This window comes from Dromiciops gliroides, chromosome 2, assembly GCF_019393635.1.
Source record: "Dromiciops gliroides isolate mDroGli1 chromosome 2, mDroGli1.pri, whole genome shotgun sequence".
In the NCBI taxonomy this organism is placed as follows: Eukaryota; Metazoa; Chordata; class Mammalia; order Microbiotheria; family Microbiotheriidae; genus Dromiciops; species Dromiciops gliroides.
In genome coordinates this window covers 205,342,000-205,360,251 of record NC_057862.1, presented here as the reverse complement: position 1 = coordinate 205,360,251, position 18,252 = coordinate 205,342,000, and the positions used below count along the sequence as shown (strand labels likewise).

The following is an 18,252-nucleotide window of genomic DNA, read 5'->3' as shown; positions in this document are numbered from 1 at the left end:
CAGAAGCGGGAGTCTTTGAGTTTATCAAACACTTCATTACTAATGTCATTTACTACTGTGCCTCCTGTGCCTAGCCTATTCAATTGATCCTCCACTCTATTTCATAGCCAGTACCAGATAGTTTTGGTGACTGCCGCTTTATAGTAAAGCTCCAGGTTTGGTACAGCTAACCCACCTTCCTGTGCATTTTTTTTCATTATTTCCCTAGATATTCTTGATTTTTTGTTTTTTCAGATGAATTTGGTTATCATTTTTTCTAGCTCTATAAAATAATTTTTAGGTAGTCTGATTGGTATGGCACTGAATAAGTAAATTAATTTAGGTAGAATTGTCATTTTTACTATTTTAGCTCTGCCTATCCATGAGAAATTGATATCTTTCCAATTTTTCAGATCTGATTTGATTTGTGTGAAAAGTGTTTGGTAATTGTGTTTATATAGTTCTTGGGTTTGTCTTGGCATGTAGATTCCCAAGTATTTTATATCATCTACCATTACTTTAAATGGAATTTCTCTTTCTATCTCTTGCTTCTGGACATTGTTGTTCATGTATAGAAATGCTTATGACTTATGTGGATTTCTTTTATATCCTGCTACGTTGACAAAGTTGTTAATTGTTTCAGGTAATTTTTGAGTTGATTCTCTAGGATTCTTTAAGCATCATAACATCTACAAAGAGTGATAGTTTTGTTTACTCCTTGCCTATTTTACTTCCTTTAATTCCTTTTGCTTCTCTGATTGCTAACACTAACATTTCTAGTACAATTTTGAAAAATAGATGTGATAATGGACATCCCTGTTTCACCCCTGATCTTATTGGGAAGGCCTCTAACTTATCTCCATTATATATAATGATTGCTGATGGTTTTAGGTAGATACTGCTTACTATTTTAAGGAAAGCTCCACCCATTCCTAAGCTCTCTAGTGTTTTTATTAGGAATGGGTGTTGTATTTTGTCAAAAGCTTTCTCTGCATCTATTGAGATAATCATATGATTTTGGTTAGTTTTCTTATTGATGTGGTTGATTATGTTAATAGCTTTCCTAATGTTGAACTCGACCTGCATTCCTGGTATAAATCCCACCTGGTCATAATGTATTATCCTGGTGATCACTTGGTGTAATCTCCTTGCTAATATGTTATTTAAGATTTTAGCATCAATATTCATTAGCTAAATTGGTCTATAATTTTCTTTCTCTGTTTTGGCTCTTCCTGGTTTTGGTATCACCACCATATTTGTGTCATAAAAGGAGGTTGGTAGAACTCCTTCTTCACCTATTTTTCCAAATAGTTGTTTAGTATTGGAATTAATTGTTCTTTAAATGTTTGGAAGAATTCACCTATAAAACTATTTGGCTCTGGGGATTTTTACTTAGGGAGTTCATTAATGGCTTGTTCAATTTCTTTTTCTAATATGCGCTTATTTAAGTATTTTATTTCCTCTTCAGTTAATCTGGGCAGTTTTATTTTTGTAAATATTTATTCATTTCATTTAGATTGTCAAATTTATTGGCATACAGTTGGGCAATATAATTCCTAATTATTAATTTAATTTCCACTTTATTGGTGGTAACATCACCCCTTTCGTTTTTGATACTGGTCATTTGGTTTTCTTCTTTCTTTTTTTTTAATCAAATTAACCAATAGTTTATCTATTTTATTCATTTTTTCATAAAACCAGCTCTTAGTTTTATTGATTAATTCTATAGTTTTCTTGCTTTCAATTTTATTAATTTCTCCTTTAATTTCCAGGATCTCTAGTTTAGTATCTAATTGGGGATTTTTAATTTGTTCTTTTTCTAGTTGCATGCCCAATTCATTGAATTCCTCTTTGTCTTTGTTATTCATATAAGCAGTTAGAGTTATAGATTTTCCCCTAGGCACTGCTTTAGCTGCATCTCATAGATTTTGGTATGTTGTCTCATTATTGTCATTCTCTTGATAAAGTTATTAATTGTTCCAATGATTTGTTGTTTGACCCATTTATGCTTTAGAATGAAATTATTTAGTTTCCAATTGATTATCAGTCTACTTTTCCATTGCTCTCTCTTACGTGTAATTTTTATTGTTTCATGATCTGAAAAGGATGTATTTACTTTTTCTGCCTTTCTACACTTGACTATGATGATTTTGTGCTCTAATACAGTCAATTTTTGAAAATGTGCAATGTACTGCTGAGAAAAAGGTATATTCCTTTCTATCCCCATTCAATTTTCTCCAGACATCTATCATGTCTAACTTTTATAGTACTCTGTTCACCTCTTTCACTTCTTATTCATTTTGTGGCTAGATTTATCTAATTCTGAGAGGGTAAGATTCAGATCCCCACTAGTATAGTATTACTGTCTAATTCCTCTTATAACTCATTTAACTTCTCCTCTAAGAATTTTGATGCTATACCACTTGGCGCATACACATTTAATATTGATATTGCTTCATTATCTATAGTACCTTTTAGCAAGATGTAGTTTCCTTCCTTATTTCTTTTCATGAGATCTATTTTAGCCTGTGCTTTGAGGTAAGGATTGCTACCCCTGCTTTTTTGACTTTAGCTAAAGCATAATATATTCTGCTCCAGCCTTTTACCTTTACTTTGTGTTTATCTCTCTGCTTCAAATGTGTTTCTTGTAAACAGCATATTGTAGGATTCTAGTTTTTAATCCACTCTGCAATTTGCTTCTGTTTTTTAGCAGAGTTCATCCCATTCACATTCACAGTTATTATTACTAATTGTCTACTCCCCTCCATTCTATGTACCCAACTTTGTACTCCCTGCCTTCTTTCATCTTATTTCTCCTCACCAATATTTTGTTTCTTACCCCTGCCACCCCTAATCTGCCCTCCCTTTTTATCATTCCCTCCCTTTTCTTTACCCTTTTCTCTCTTGCTTTCACCCTCCCTTCTATCAGTCCCCCCTTCCCTTTCCCATTTTACTTCACTAAAGAAAAAGCTAAGTTTCTTTATCCAAATGAATGTATTATGTTATTCCCTCTTTGAATCCAAGCTAATGAGAGTAGGGTTGAAACAATGTTCACCCCTCCCTTCTTTCCCTCTATTGTAAGAGGTTTTTTTATCACCTCTTTATATGATATAATTCACTGCATTCCACCTTTCCTCTTCTCCCTATAAACTCCCTTTTTAACCCCTTAATTTCCTTTATGTCATCACATCAAAGACAATTTATATTATAAAATTATTATATATACAAATATATATATATGTGTGTGTGTGTGTGTGTGTGTGTGTGTGTATAATTCTTCTATCTGCCCAAATACATATACAGTTCTCAAGAGTTATAAGTATTATCTTCCTGTGTAGAGATGTAAACAGTTTAATCTAATTGAGTAACATTTTTTCCCCCTGCTTACCTTTTTAAACTTCTCTTGAATCTTGTATGTTAAGATCAAATTTTCTATTCAGTTCTGGTCTTTTCATCAGATAACCTTGAAAGTCCCAAATTTCATTGAATGTCCATCTTTTCCCCTCAAAGAGGGGAAAAGCTTTGCTGGGTAGTAGGTTCTTGGCTGCAGTCCAAGCTCCTCTGCCTTCTGGAATATCATATTCCAAGCCTTGTGATCCTTTAATGTTGAAGCTGCTACATCCTAAGCAATCCTGACTGTGCTTCCATGATATTTAAATTGCTTCTTTCTGACTGCTTTGGAGTATTTTCTCCTTCACCTGATAATTCTCAAATTTGGCTACAATATGCCTTTGAATTTTCCTTTTGGTGTCTCTTTCAGGAGGTGATTGGTGGATTCTTTCAATGATGATTTTATCCTCTGATTCTATAACAGCAGGGCAGTTCTCCTTAATAATTTCCTGGAATATGGTGTCTAGACTCTTTTTCTGATCATGGCTTTCATGCAGTCCAATGATTCTCAAATTGTCTCTCCTGGATCTGTTTTCCAGATCAGTTGTCGTTCTAATGAGGTATTTCACATTTTCTTCTATTTTTTAATTCTTTTGATTCTGCTTGACTGATTCCTGGTGTCTCATGGATTCATTATCTTCCAACTGTCCAATTTCAATTTTTAAGGCATTGTTTTCTTCAGTGAGATTATGTCCTTTATTTCCCATTTGGCCAAATGAATTTTTTTAAGGAATTGTTTTCTTCAGTCCATCTTTGTGCTTCCTTTTCCAAGCTGCTGATTCTTTTTCATAATTGTCTTGTGTTATTTTCATTTCTCTCCATTAATTTTTAAAATCTTCTTTGAGTTCTTCCAAGAAGGCTTTTTGTTCTTGAGACCAATTCATCTTCCCTCTTGAGGCTTCACATGTGGGCAATTTGGGAGTATTGTCCTCATCTGAGTTTGTGTTTGCCTTTTCTCTGTTGATACAGAAGCTCTCAATGGTGAGAACTCTTTTTTGTTTCTTACTCATACTGCAGCTGTTTTTTATTTTTTTTAAATTTGATGTCTACTCGGGGGGCACCAGGGTCCCTGTTTCAAGGTTCCTGTGCTGGGATATAGGTGCTATGTCACTGGCTCTCTACACTGAGGCCTCGATTGCTTGTTGATTTTTCACCACCCTGGACTTCCTGTCAGAACGTACTGGGATCAGTAGGCCTGGTCGTACCAGTCCTGAGTGTGGCCCTCCAGTTGGCAACCTGCCCTCTCCGCTGGTGCAGGTGCGTTTTGCCACTGTTCTGCTGCGCCACCAGCTTGTTGTGTCAGGATCCAAGGGTCTCAGTTGCTCAGCTGTGGCCACAGCTTCCTGCTGACTTGCCCTGACCCTCTCTCCTGCGCTGCGCTGTGGTGAGCTGAGCCTCCCTTTTGCCCCAGTGAGACTGACCTTTCCTGAAGTCTTCTAAATTATCTCTGGTTGGAAGACTGTGTCTCTCTGTCTCTTTGCAGTTTCTGTAGTTTCAGAAAATGCCTAGAGTCTTGATATAATGTTCTTTGTGAGGGAACAGAAGGAGAGCTCTCGCAATTTGCTGGCTACTCTCTGCCATCTTGGCTCCGCCTCTCAATTGATTTTTTTTTTTTTAGTGAGGCAATTGGGGTTAAGTGACTTGCCTAGGGTCACACAGGTAGTAAGTGTTAAGTGTCTGAGGCCAGATTTGAACTCAGGTACTCCTGACTCCAAGGCCAGTGCTCTATCCACTGCGCCATCTAGCTGCCCCTCTCAATTGATTTTTAAAATCCTTTTTCAGTTCTTCCAAGAAGGCTTTTGGTTCTTGAGACCAATTCATCTTGACTCTTGAGGCTCCACATGTAGGCAGTTTGAGAGTATTGTCCGCATCTGAGTTTGTGTTTGGCTCTTCCCTGTTGCCACAGAAGCTCTCAATGGTGAGAGCTCTTTTTTGTTTCTTGTTCATATTGCCACTTATTACTATTATTGTTTTTTAATTTGAAGTCCACTCCTTGGGCATCAGGGTCACTATTTCAAGCTTCTTGTGCTGGGAGATAGGGACTGTGTCACCAACTTTCTACTCTGACGCCTCTATGGCTTGCAGATTTCTCACTGCCTTAGGCTTACTCTCTGTGCTTGCTCCTGGCATGTGCTGGCATTGCCAGGCCTGTTCGTACCCGTCCTGTGGGTGGCCCCCTAGCTGGTAGCCTGCCCTCTCAGCTGGTGCTGGTGGATCTCACCACTGGCCTGCTTCAGCACTAGCCCACCAAGCCAAAATCAAGGGCCCTCAGTTTCTTCCTGCTGACTTGTACCGACCCCTCCACTGTGTACTGTGCTGAACTGTGCTGTGCTCCCCCCCGGGAAAGTGAGACATACCTTTCCTGAAGTCTTTTAAATTACCTCCTTTTGGAAGATTGTGCCCCTCTGTCTTTTTGTAGGTTCTGCAGTTTCACAATCTGTTTAGAAGCTTGATTTAATGTTGTTTTTAAGGGAAACTTGGGAGAGCTCAGGCAACCTACCGGCTTCTCTCCACCATCTTGGCTCTGCCTCTCCAAAAATATCCTTTTAAATTCTTTTTCATGCCTTTCACATTTATTTCTAGACTAAATGTGTAGTTGGATTTGTCCTCACTGATATTATTCTTGTATAATCTTACCACTTTTTCACTTACTCACTTCTCAATTATACATCCTTCCCATTCCATATTCCAATAGTTTTAGATCTCATAAATTAGTAAATTCTTTGTATTATGGTAGACTGTGGGGGCAGTTTGGTGGCACAGTGGATTCAGGAGGACCTGAGTTCAAATCCAGTCTCAGACACTTGACACTTACTAGCTGTGTGACCTTGGGCAAGTCACTTAACCTTCAGTGCCCCCCATATATATATATATATATATATATACACAAACACACACACACACACACACATATATATATATATATATGTATGTATATGTATGTGTATGTATGTATGTACACACACACATATACATATATAAAATAGCAGACTGAATTTCATCCATGGCTTCTTACCTTGTGTCATTCTTATCTATATTGTCCCATACCTTCACTCCAGCTAAGAATTTACATTCCCTCTTCTCTGTTATCTTGTTACATGACTCCATCTCTACTTTCAAACATATATTCCTGATAAGCTTTTACTTTTTGTATGTAACTTATAGTTAGTAATATGCTACATCTACTATGTGTATGTCTTTCCATTGCATTTTAGGTAACCTACAATTTTTTCTGTTCATGAGTAATTTTATTCCATGTGTCATAATCCTATAACACCATATATATCTTTATCAATGTCTATGTTGGAATGAAAGGCGATTATCATTTCTAGAAGTCATAAAACAGTGATAATAAAAATAAATTTGATACTGGGAAAGTAAAGGAGAGGAAATAAAAGAAAAATACTGGATAATAATGTATAGAAAACAAGTAAACAACAATATAATGTTCACAAACTTCAAGAATGTAAAATTCTTGACAAAAAAATCTTTATTTGACAAGAACCACTGGGAAACCATGAAAGAGGCTGAGAAAAAATTTGATTCAGAAAACTTTCTTACACCTTATACTTTAATATACTCCAAATGGATATTTTTCATGATTATTAAAGATTATTCCTTTAAAAAATTAGAATCTATTCATGTCAGGCATCTTTAACAGTTATGGATGACCAAAAATTCTTAATCACAGAAGAGATAGAAGTAATAAGAAATAAAATATCTAACTACAATTACATGAAAATGAAAATCTTTTGTGTGAAGAGAATTTAGATAACTAGGATCCAAAGGGAAGTCATCAAATTTGTGAAGGGGAAAGATCAATCTTGAAATAAATATTTCTGATGTGTCTGAAATTCAAAGTATATAGGTAACAGATATAAATATATTACACAAAAGCTATTCCTTAATGGATAAAGAACCCAAATAAATGATCCAAAAAACACATCTCAAAAAAGTTGCAAATGATTAATCATCAATTAATCATCAATTATAATCATACAAAAGAATTTTCATATCATTCATAATATAAATATAAATTAGACAACTCTACCATATCACCTCACAGCCCTCAGATTGAGGTAAAAATAAACTGACACCAGGCAAATTTGGATGGTTTAAGGAAAACCAGAACAAAACTAATGCATGTTTGTTGAAGCTGGGATTTCTTTTAATCAATCTGGAATCAATATACTACAAAAATTTTAAAGAAAATAATAGCAAGGAGATTATAGAAAATATCACAAAGATCAAATACTATGACCAGACCATACAAGAAATGCAGGACTAGTTCAGTTTTGGAAAATCTGTAAACATAATTGACAATATCAATAAAAACTCATATGATTATCTCAATAGATGGAGAAAAAGCTTTTGACAAAATACAACATTCATTTCTATTATAAAAAATAGGAACAAATGAAGCTTTTCTTAAAATGTTAAGCAATTTCTATTTCATATCAAGAGGAAGCATTATATGTAATGGTGATAAACTCAAAGTCTTTCCAATAAGATCACGGATGAAACAAGAATGCCCATTATATTCAATATTGTACTAGAAATGCTAGCATATTATATACTGTAAAGACAAGAAATAAGTTAAAAGAACTGATGAGAAAACAAAATTAGCATTCTGCAGATGACAGAGGAAGAGAATTTGGAACAAAAAATTACAAATAAGTTAAAAATACAAAAAAAAAAACCAAACCCTCACTTGGTCTTGGTGATTAGTTTTACTTATACCCTTTTCATGTTTCTGTTGCAAACCTTTTAGGCTATTCCCTGAGTCAGTCCTAATAGGTTTCAGTTTTGGTCCCCAGAGATGTATATGGTACTCTTAGTTTTGGAGTGTACCTTGTCATTCAGCACTACTAAAAGAATTTATCAAAACCCTCTACCTGAGAGCTTTCCCTTAACATTCAGCTAGTTTATTAAAATATCTCAAAGCAATGGCAGTTTCTACATACACATAACATGAACAAGGGCTACAAAACATTATATAAACCTAGGGCACATCGTCTGATGAATACACACATTGGTGGAACTAATGGGCACAGAATACAATGGTATTGAGGCACACATGTAGGAAAGCCAAGGCAATTCATATATCCAGCATTACAGACAGAGCATTAAGTTCTTTTCTTGTAGAGTTTTCACGCGCCTCCACTTGGATGAGTGTATTTCTTGCTGAGTAAGTTGCTCCCCTGGTATATGCCATATAATATTAGTGCATCAGACAAAGTAATACTCTCTTCTCTATCTCTGCCCTCTGGCATAGGTACCAGGGTCACACTCCAAAAAGCTGCTTCTGGCCATTCCACCTTTGGATCCAATGTACTCTGCTTTTTAAGAGACATGAGGATAATGAAAAATCTTCATTTGGACAATGGCCAGGCTCCCTTTACAAGTTAATGAAGTACAAACATTCACACTTTGTAGAGGGAAAACCATACATAAGTTAGGTTAATGCGTTGTTATCTGTTCCTGACTTTCCTTTTTTTTTTTAATTTTATTTTTTTTTATTCTGAACTTAAGAAACAAAATATTTTCATATAGTAGAATAGAAAAAAGAGGTGATTTTATATGAAACTGCAAATTTATTATGTACAATTTGCTATTCCTTTTAAATATATAATGAAGTTATCATGTAGCTTTGTTTTTTATCTCCCCCTTAGGGTTTGGGATGGGAATCAGTTGGCCAGAGATCACCTACCCTTTATATGAGTTTCTTCGCATAATATCTTCCCACTTTGCTTCCATTTATCAACCTTAATATAAACACCTTAAATTAAAGAAAATATTGGTTTTTGTTTTTTCTTTTAATCATTTATACTGGCTATTTTTTCCCCATTCTTTTGGACCCTTATTTGCCTGCCCAGATAAGCATGTATTTCAAATCCTAATCTATCTCTAGCCATTTATCTTATGTGAGTTCCTCTTAAGGATTTTACTTTTCATAGTCCTCTTTATTTCTATCCTCTTCTACTCTAGTTTAAATTTTGTTTTCCCTTTAATGGGAAGAACAAAAAACAGAAGCAACCATGTTTATATGTTCTCTCATGCTAGGTAGAGATTCAGGACTATAAAATATTGTTCTGTCCTTTATTCCATCAGACTTTATTCTAGTCGTAGATTTACCCCACCCTTTCTTCCCAGTGTATATTTAATTTAGTTTAGATTCATTTAGTTTTTTTGTGGGGCCTTCTGCCATACCTTACTTCTAAAATATAAATACATAGCAAAAACATAAGGTCATAGTTACACTGGCTCCTGATTTTTGACCTTTGCAACTTGAGTCAAGCTGCCTACTCCTAACCTGTCCTCAAATGGGGCTTCATGGTCCATCATCTATAGGAATCTAATTATCTCCTATCACCATGAGTGTCATGGTAAATGTTTGACAGTAGGCTTTCCAACATGATTCTGTCTTTTTGCACAGCAAAAGGTACACAGTACACTTTTAAGCATCACCTACATTATTAACATTTTATCCATAACTTTAATAAATTAAGTCAATCAAGAAAACAATAAACCAAGCCCTGATTTGTGGCATTTCTTTTTTATTTCTGAGGTACAAATTTTCACACTGAAGATTCCACAATTCCAAAAATAGTGCAGGGGCAACTAGGTGGCACAGTAGATAAAGCACTGGCCTTGGATTCAGGAGGACCTGAGTTCAAATCCAGCCTCAGACATTTGACACTAGCTGTGTGACCCTGGGCAAGTCAGTTAACCCTCACTGCCTTACAAAACAAACAAACAAACAACAACAACAACAAAAAATAGTGCAACTGGGGCAGCTAGGTGGTGCAGTGCATAGAGCACCGGCCCTGGATTCAGGAGGACCTGAGTTCAAATCTGGCCTCAGACACAACACTAGCTCTGTGACCCTAGGCAAGTCACTTAACCCCAATTGCCTCACCAAAAACAACAACAACAAAAAAAATAGTGCTACTTCTACCACATCCCTGACTGTAAACCTGGGAGGCAGCTATGTTTGGAGACCCACAAACCTCTATTTTTGGGACAGAATCAATACTGCTTAACATAACACTTACTTGGAAAAGATGTGTTCTCTTCTTATGTTCATTGCACCAAGACAAAATTCATTTTATTGCCTGTGTGTATCACCAAAGACATAGTTTTATAATGGTTCCTTTATTCCCCTATCAATGGCAAGATGTAGCTTTCATTCCCACCCCCTTCTCCAACTGAATCTCTTCCTATTCTTACACTATTCTCCTATGGTCTACTATGTTACTTTACAAATTGAAGTAATTACCATTCCTTCTGTGCTCTCCATCTGGATATTTTGGGGAAGGGGTTGATAGGGGGCATGTTAGAAACTAACCAAAAAAAATATTATGATTCACTTATAGTGGAACATGGGATTTAATCCATGTAATATTAATTTGGTTTTTCCTCTTTCCCTTTTTATTCATTATGACCTCCTTAAATCTTAAACCCCTTAGGGCTTTTTTTTCCCTTGAAGATCTTTCTTTGTTCCATTTCCCATTGATCTATTTCCTTTTATTGGACAAAAGCTTAAAAAACATGACAGAATTCATTTTTTCTTAATCTTTTCTGGATAATTATATTTTTCCTGCATTTCTGTTGTACAATTTTTTCCAAGTAAAATATTATACTCAATCCTCTCTTTTCTATCTCTTCTCTTCTCTTCTCTTCTCTTCTCTTCTCTTCTCTTCTCTTCTCTTCTCTTCTCTTCTCTTCTCTTCTCTTCTCTTCTCTTCTCTTCTCTTCTCTTCTCTTCTCTTCTCTTCTCTTCTCTTCTCTTCTCTTCTCTTCTCTTCTCTTCTCTCCCTCCTTTCCTCTTTCTTCTCTCTCTCTCTCTCTGTCTGTCTGTCTCTCTCTGAATCAATCTCAGTAAGTCTCAGTCATTAATAGTATTGAACATTTTCTATGTGGCAGGAATTGAAATGTATTAGTAATACAAATATAAAAATGAGATGATCCCTTCCTTCAAAGAGTTTACATTCTTATAGGGAGAAAGAATACACTCAAATATATGTTAATTTAAAATAAAAAAAAAATCCATGGTGATACATGGGATGAGGCACTAATATCCATCAGTAAAGACTGTTTGATGGAGGTTTGATTTGAGCCTTGAATGCAGCAAGAAATCCTAAGAGGCAGAGGTGAAGAGGGAGTTAATTCCTATTATGGGAAACAGTCTGTGGGAAGACACAGGGGTCAGGTGAAGGGATGAGTGGGAAGTATGAGGAAGTGTAATTGCATGAACATAGCTGAAACAAAGTACAGTAGAGAACATAATGTTTAATCAGCCCACAAAATAGTTTAAAGTGGTATCAAAATGGGCTATAAATATATGTGTAGTATCCTAAAAGCAATGTGAATGAACATTAGTTTTAGTTGCATCTTGAGTTTCTTTGATCTGACTCTCTCAATCTATGTGTGTGCGTACACATGTATATGTACATATATTCCAGGCCTTTCTATGTTCCAAGATCTCCCAAAATCTGTCCAAGCTCATGTTCTTTGCTTTCATGATGCTATCCATCTCATTCTTTTCTATCTTCTTTACCTGTTGCCATGAATCCTTCTCAGCATCAGTCTTTTCCAATGAGTCCTGTCTTTTCATTCTATGGCCAAAGTATTTAAACTTCAGCTTAAAGCTTGTGCTTCCAATGAATAGTCTAAATTAATTTATTTTAAGTATTGATTAACATGACCTCTTCTGACCAAGGGATGCTCAAAAGTCTTCTCCAGCACCACAATTCAAAAGTATTGATTCTGCAGTGCATAACTTTCTTTATAGTCTAACTCATATCTATGCATAATTACTGGATAATATACTCATATTATCTATAAATCAACTTATTTTGTATGCATGTGTGGTATATGTGGATATGTATGTATTTATGCTTGTAAGTATATATTATTCAGGGGGCATCTAGGTGGCACAGTGGATAAAGCCCTGGCACTGGATTCAGGAGGATCTGAGTTCAAATCCGGCCTCAAACACTTGGCGCTTACTTATTGTGTGACCCTGGGCAAGCCACTTAACCCTTATTGCCCTGAAAAAAAATATTATTCAGAAATAGAAATGTTGAACTACATTCTTTTTCCCCCAAGATCAGGTTCACTGATCCAATGCATTTCAAATCTATACCTTTTGATAAATCAGTTGCTTCTACCTGGTAACTTGTAAATGTCTCTCAAAATGAAGTGTGTTAATACTATATGTCTGAATTATATATACTAAAGTGTATACACACATATGTGTATTATATTATAGAGTCTGAATACCATATTTGTCAATGAGTTTAACTTGAGGTTGCTCTCCTATGGCATACTGGAGAGCTTGTTAATCCATTGATTGACAATTTTATCAATTTGGTTGTCTGTTTTGAATACTTAAGGGCATTCTTATTTAATTTCCAAGAATATTGTATGCAAATTTGGTTCCTTCATAATTTTTTTCTAAATAAATCTGTCTCAAATTGACTTGTCATTCAATGTTCTCTCATTCCATTGCTTTGGCTTATAAAGAACTTAGGTTTTTTGGTTATTTTGTATGTTTAGAAAAATTCTTTGGTTATCTTTTATGCCACTTCTGAATTCATATGTCCTATATGTGTCATTCCATTTCTGAGAAAGTCAACACCTTTACTAGATATTTTTACTAAATTTTTCTAGATGTCTAGTCACATACAATTTTTTGTCCTTTCAACACTCACGTCCATTTTCATAATTCTCAAATCTTACTTTATAATGTTTAAGTTTAGCTACTCTTATTTTTTTTATTTTTCTAGTATGCTAATTCTCTTCTGGGGAAATAGTTGTACTATTCGTTTTTTCTTTCTGAAAGTTTCTTCTCATTTTCTGTTACCTTATAGGATTTATTCATTGCATATATGGACTTTGTTTTTCCTTACTCATTTTTTTCCATTTCTGTAGCATTTTCCCACAGTTATATTTCAGAAAATTTATTTTCTGAAAAAAGTTTTTTAAAAAATTTAATTTAAAAAATATTTTCTTGCCCCTCTCCCACTATTACTATGATGCTGTCATAAAGGAAGGGGGCTCCCTAGCAACTTGGGAATCTTAGGAGAACTCTACCTTGAATTATTATTGTTCCAACTTCTTTTTCAGCCACTTAGGACATAGAATCCAACCTACCCTATGTCTAAACTCTTTGGAATTTACTCACCTAAATTCCAAGCTATCTGTCAGTGTTTATCTTACATTTCTCTCTTCATCTCTGACAGATAAAATGACCTCTCTCATCTATAATCCTCTAAGCAGTTTCACTTATTGATCAGAATCTGGTTCAATGGAGCACAATCGTTTAGTGTTTCACTTAGCTACTAAAAGATCAAATTATGAATTTGCAAAATAAGAATTCATTAGCAACTCTGATTCTCTGATCATTAGTATGCTTCCCTTCATGATATGTCCAGAGTGGTTATTTCCTATCATAGCTATATCTACATATTTGTTAGGTTTTCAGTCTTTTAGAAATTTATCAACCCATTTCTTCCTTTGCTCTGATAGAAATATTCATATATAGAGAGAAATATATATGTGTTTAAATAAACACACACATATATGTATATCTATCTACATAGATCTATTTATGGACATATATGTATATGTATGCATATACAAATATGCACATGTGCCATATAAATGCATTTGTATGTATACATACCGGTGTATGCATTCCATTATGATGAAACCTGCCTTTACCTTTTTTGTCTGTTGCCTAAATGTTCTCTACCAACTCTTGTCCCTTATGAATCTCCTTACAATTAAATGTGTTCTTGATGTAGAAGACTATGTGGCTCCACTTTTTAATTAACCTGTTCCTTATCATATTTTCCTACAAGCATCATTTGAAGATGGAAGAGGCATAGATATTATGTAGTTCAATTCCAACATTTTCCAGAATAAATTGAGGCTCAGGGAAATAAAGTGATTTGTTCCAAGTCACAGAAGTTGCCAAGTTGGGATTTCAAGCCATGTTTTCCATTTTAAAATTCAATATTCTTTGATATAGCATAGAATAGAGTGTTGGACTTAGATTCAGAAGACCTGAGTCTGAACCCTTTTACTTTGATTATAAATTGTGAAACTGTGGCTATCTTATTCTCTGTTACCTTCAGTTTTCTTATTTTGAAATGATAATAAATATATATACCACAAGTGTTGTGGTGAGGTTTAGATGAAATAATTCATTTAAATAAATTGGAAAACTTGAAATATTATACACCTTTTATCTATAATTATTAGGAAACAATGATAATAGGGGATAATTGGCCTTTTGTAGCTTTTTAAGGTTGGCAATGGAAAATTAGAACTTTTAGCAATTTACCACATTTATGATTTTATTTGATTCTTACAATAACCATGTGAAGTAGGTGTTATTATTATCCCAATCTTACTCACAAGAAAATTGAGGCTAAGAAAGAATAAATGATTTGCCCAGTGGCAAGTAAACGTATGAGGCATGATTCCAAATTAGGTCTTCCAGAATTCAAATATATTCCTTTATACACTATGCCATCATACCATACTGCCTCGCTTAAACAAAGTCTACTTTTTCATTGGTATATTTTAAACATGAGTCATATCATACCTAGTTGTAGTTATACCTCTGAAATAATATTTATCACTGCCACTGGAGAAAATTTGTTAAACACACAAGCATTATTCTTTGCACCTCATTTTCCCCCATGGATCGATGAACATCTTTAATATGATTTGTCTTTCTATGTCAAATATTTGTTTTATTTAACTATTTTTTAAAAATTCCTGTTTACTCTTTAGTTTAAACACCTGTTAATCAGATTAATCAGTCTAAGGCAAATTGATTCCTCCTGCCCATCACTATGCAAATTCCATTCCTTACTCAGAGGTTTTCATTCCTTTGTTCTTTAGCATACACACATATGAACACACATACACATGTACATATGCATATATAAATGTATATAAATGTGTATTTATGTATATACATATGTACACACAATTATTAGTCTGCTCACTTATTTATTTATTGGTTGGTTTAGCAAACCCCTCCTTTGTTCAAGCATGGCAACTAGGTGGTTTATTGGATGGATTGCTGGGCCTAGAGTCTTCCTGAGTTCAAATCTGACCCCAGATACTTACTAGTTATGTGACTCTGACAAAGTTACTTAATTCTATTTGCTTCAGTTTTCCCATTTGTAAAATGAGCTGGAGAAGGAAATGGCAAACCACCAGATAGCATCCTTGCTGAAAAAACCCTAAATGGGGTCATGAAGAATTGGACACAACTAAAAAAGACTGAACAACCTTCTGTACAAGTAATTATGATAGATGCTGGGCAAAGATTTTTCATCTTTGAAGACATTAGAATCTAATGGGAGGAGGCAGGCCATATGATATGTATATAAAAATATGTACAAATCAGGATTTGATAGAAACAAAAGTGATTCATACATATAAGTTAATTGGATCACAAATTTGTAACTGCAAAATATCCCAGAAACTAGGTAGTACAACTTACTCATTTTACACATGAGAAAACTGAGGCACTGGAAACTGATCTGAGAATATCTGAGGAGAAAAAGAGATTAAATTCATCTGTATGGAAATAAGGAAAATATCATCAAAAATTGGAAACTGACATCGACCCTGAAGGTAGCAACAGCTGAAGTTGAGGAAGCAGCCTGTTACTCTACTTCAACATGAAAACACAGCACTCTAAAATGTGGCTGGAATCAAATTAAAATCTAATTGGGAGGGACAGCTAGGTAGCTCAGTGGATAGAGCACCAGCCCTGGATTCAGGGGGACCTGAGTTCAAATCCCACCTCAGACACTTTACACTTACTAGCTGTGTGACCCTGGGCAAGTCACTTAGCCCTCATTGATTGCCCTGCAAAAAAACTCCACAAAAACTAAAACATAGATAAAATTATTTTTTTTAGTCAATTTGTGACTTTAAAGATCCCTATGTATGATTTAGTGGCCCCTTTTTCTATTTGAGATTAGTACCTATCAGGCATAAATAATGGCCAGCACAAATGAAGGTGGGAGAGTGGAGAAAGATTTTTTTTTAATATTTTATTTAGAATTTTCTCCAAATTACATGTAAAAACAAATTTTCACATTGATTTTTGTGTTTGTTTCACAGGGCAATGAGGGTTAAGTAACTTGCCCAGGGTCAGAGGTATAACTACAACTAGATATGATATGACTCATATTTAAAATATACCAATGAAAAAGACTTTGTTCAAGCAAGCGTCTGAGGCTATATACGAACTCAGGTCCTCCTGAATCCAGGGCCAGTGCTTTATCCACTGCTAGCTGCCTCTTCACACTGATTTAAAAAACAACAACACCAACAACAACAAAACCAACAAAACCAACAAAAAACTTTTTGTTCCACTCTCCTTGCTGCTATCCCTGGGGCGGCCCATGTCTCACGTTTGGGAAAGAACGAGGGCAAGGGGCCTCTACTCCTAGCAGGGTAAGTACCTGCATACCGGACGGAGATTGGGCTGCTCCAACAGTGCACAGCAGCAGTGTGAGAAAGAGCCATACGCGAGACATCCAGCACCCAACGAGTCACCTTCGAGGTGGACGAAAACCAAAATATCACTGTGGTGAAGGGCATCCATCGGCTTTCAAAAAATTTTATTGGGTGAATGAAGCAATCTTCTCCATCTGTTTCAAAATCTCCGAGTTACTCTCCTGGTTATGGTTCTAAAGTTAATGAAGAAGAAATAAGAAGAGTAGCTGAAGAACTAGCACTGAAAGAGTCTGAACATCTGAAAAGAGTTAAACATGAAAAAATTCAGGCATGTGAGGATATCAACAAAGTTCTGGAAAAGGAGAGGGCTCTCATTAATGAGCTGTTAACTGGAACCATTCTTCAAGAGAGAGCATCAAGTGAAGAGAAGTCTAAGGTGAAGCATTTGGCTAAGCAGCTAGAAGAGAAAGTGCTAAAGAAATAGGACATTTTCTACAAAGAACAGCTGGCTAGACTAGAACAACGGAGTGCAGAGTTTTACAAAATTACCACAGAACAATACCAGAGGGTTGCTGAGGAAGTGTGATCTAAGTTCAAGCACTATGAGACTCATCCAATCTGTGCTGATCTTCAAGATAAAATTCTCTAATGTGATGGGGAAAACCCTCAGCAAACACTCACCTGCTCTACTCTGGCCAACCAGTACCAGCACTGTGTCAATCATGCCAAACAGAACATGCTTGAAAAGGGAGGATAAAGCCAACTTCCAAAGCAAGCAAAAGCCTATCAACTTTAATTCCATCAGTGGAACATTTTTCCCCAAACAATACAAAACCAATTTAAAGGGCAGACCACTAAGGAGATCTGATTAAACAGCAACAAACATCACAAGTCAATCAGTAAACTCTTGAAAAGCCAAGACGGTTATCTTATTACATAAAAATCTGACCTGTTAAAGTTCAAGGCTAGAATAGAGTGTTTTGTGGGTGGGTCAGGAGAAGAGGATGTACAAGGTGAGAGGGAAGGCAGTATCAGAGAGAGTGGGGGAGGAGGAAAAGCCCTGTGAATGAGAGCTACCCCCAGGGAACTAAATTGTCTGAGCTTCCTAGAATGCTGACTTTGTCTTCTTTCTTTTCTCCTTTTATATGAGAGGGATTTTTGTTTCTAATTTATTATAGTGATCATGTAACTAAGAAAAGAAAAAAAATGTCTTTCTTTTGCTGGAATAATGTCTGTGATTATAGGTGAAATACAGCCTTCTTATCAATGTAAAGGCAACTTTTGAAGTGTGTATATACATATATATGTACACATATATACACATTATACATATATATACATATATACATGTATATATAAAAGTTCCTTTACCATGAATACTGATAA

The 18,252-nt window shown here is 35.3% G+C and overlaps 1 pseudogene; it reads left to right on the top strand.

Annotated features, from left to right (window-relative positions):
• Positions 1 to 17,623, top strand: part of LOC122738578 — a 43,069-nt pseudogene extending 25,446 nt beyond the window's left edge.
• The last annotated feature ends 629 nt before the right edge of the window (positions 17,624 to 18,252 follow it).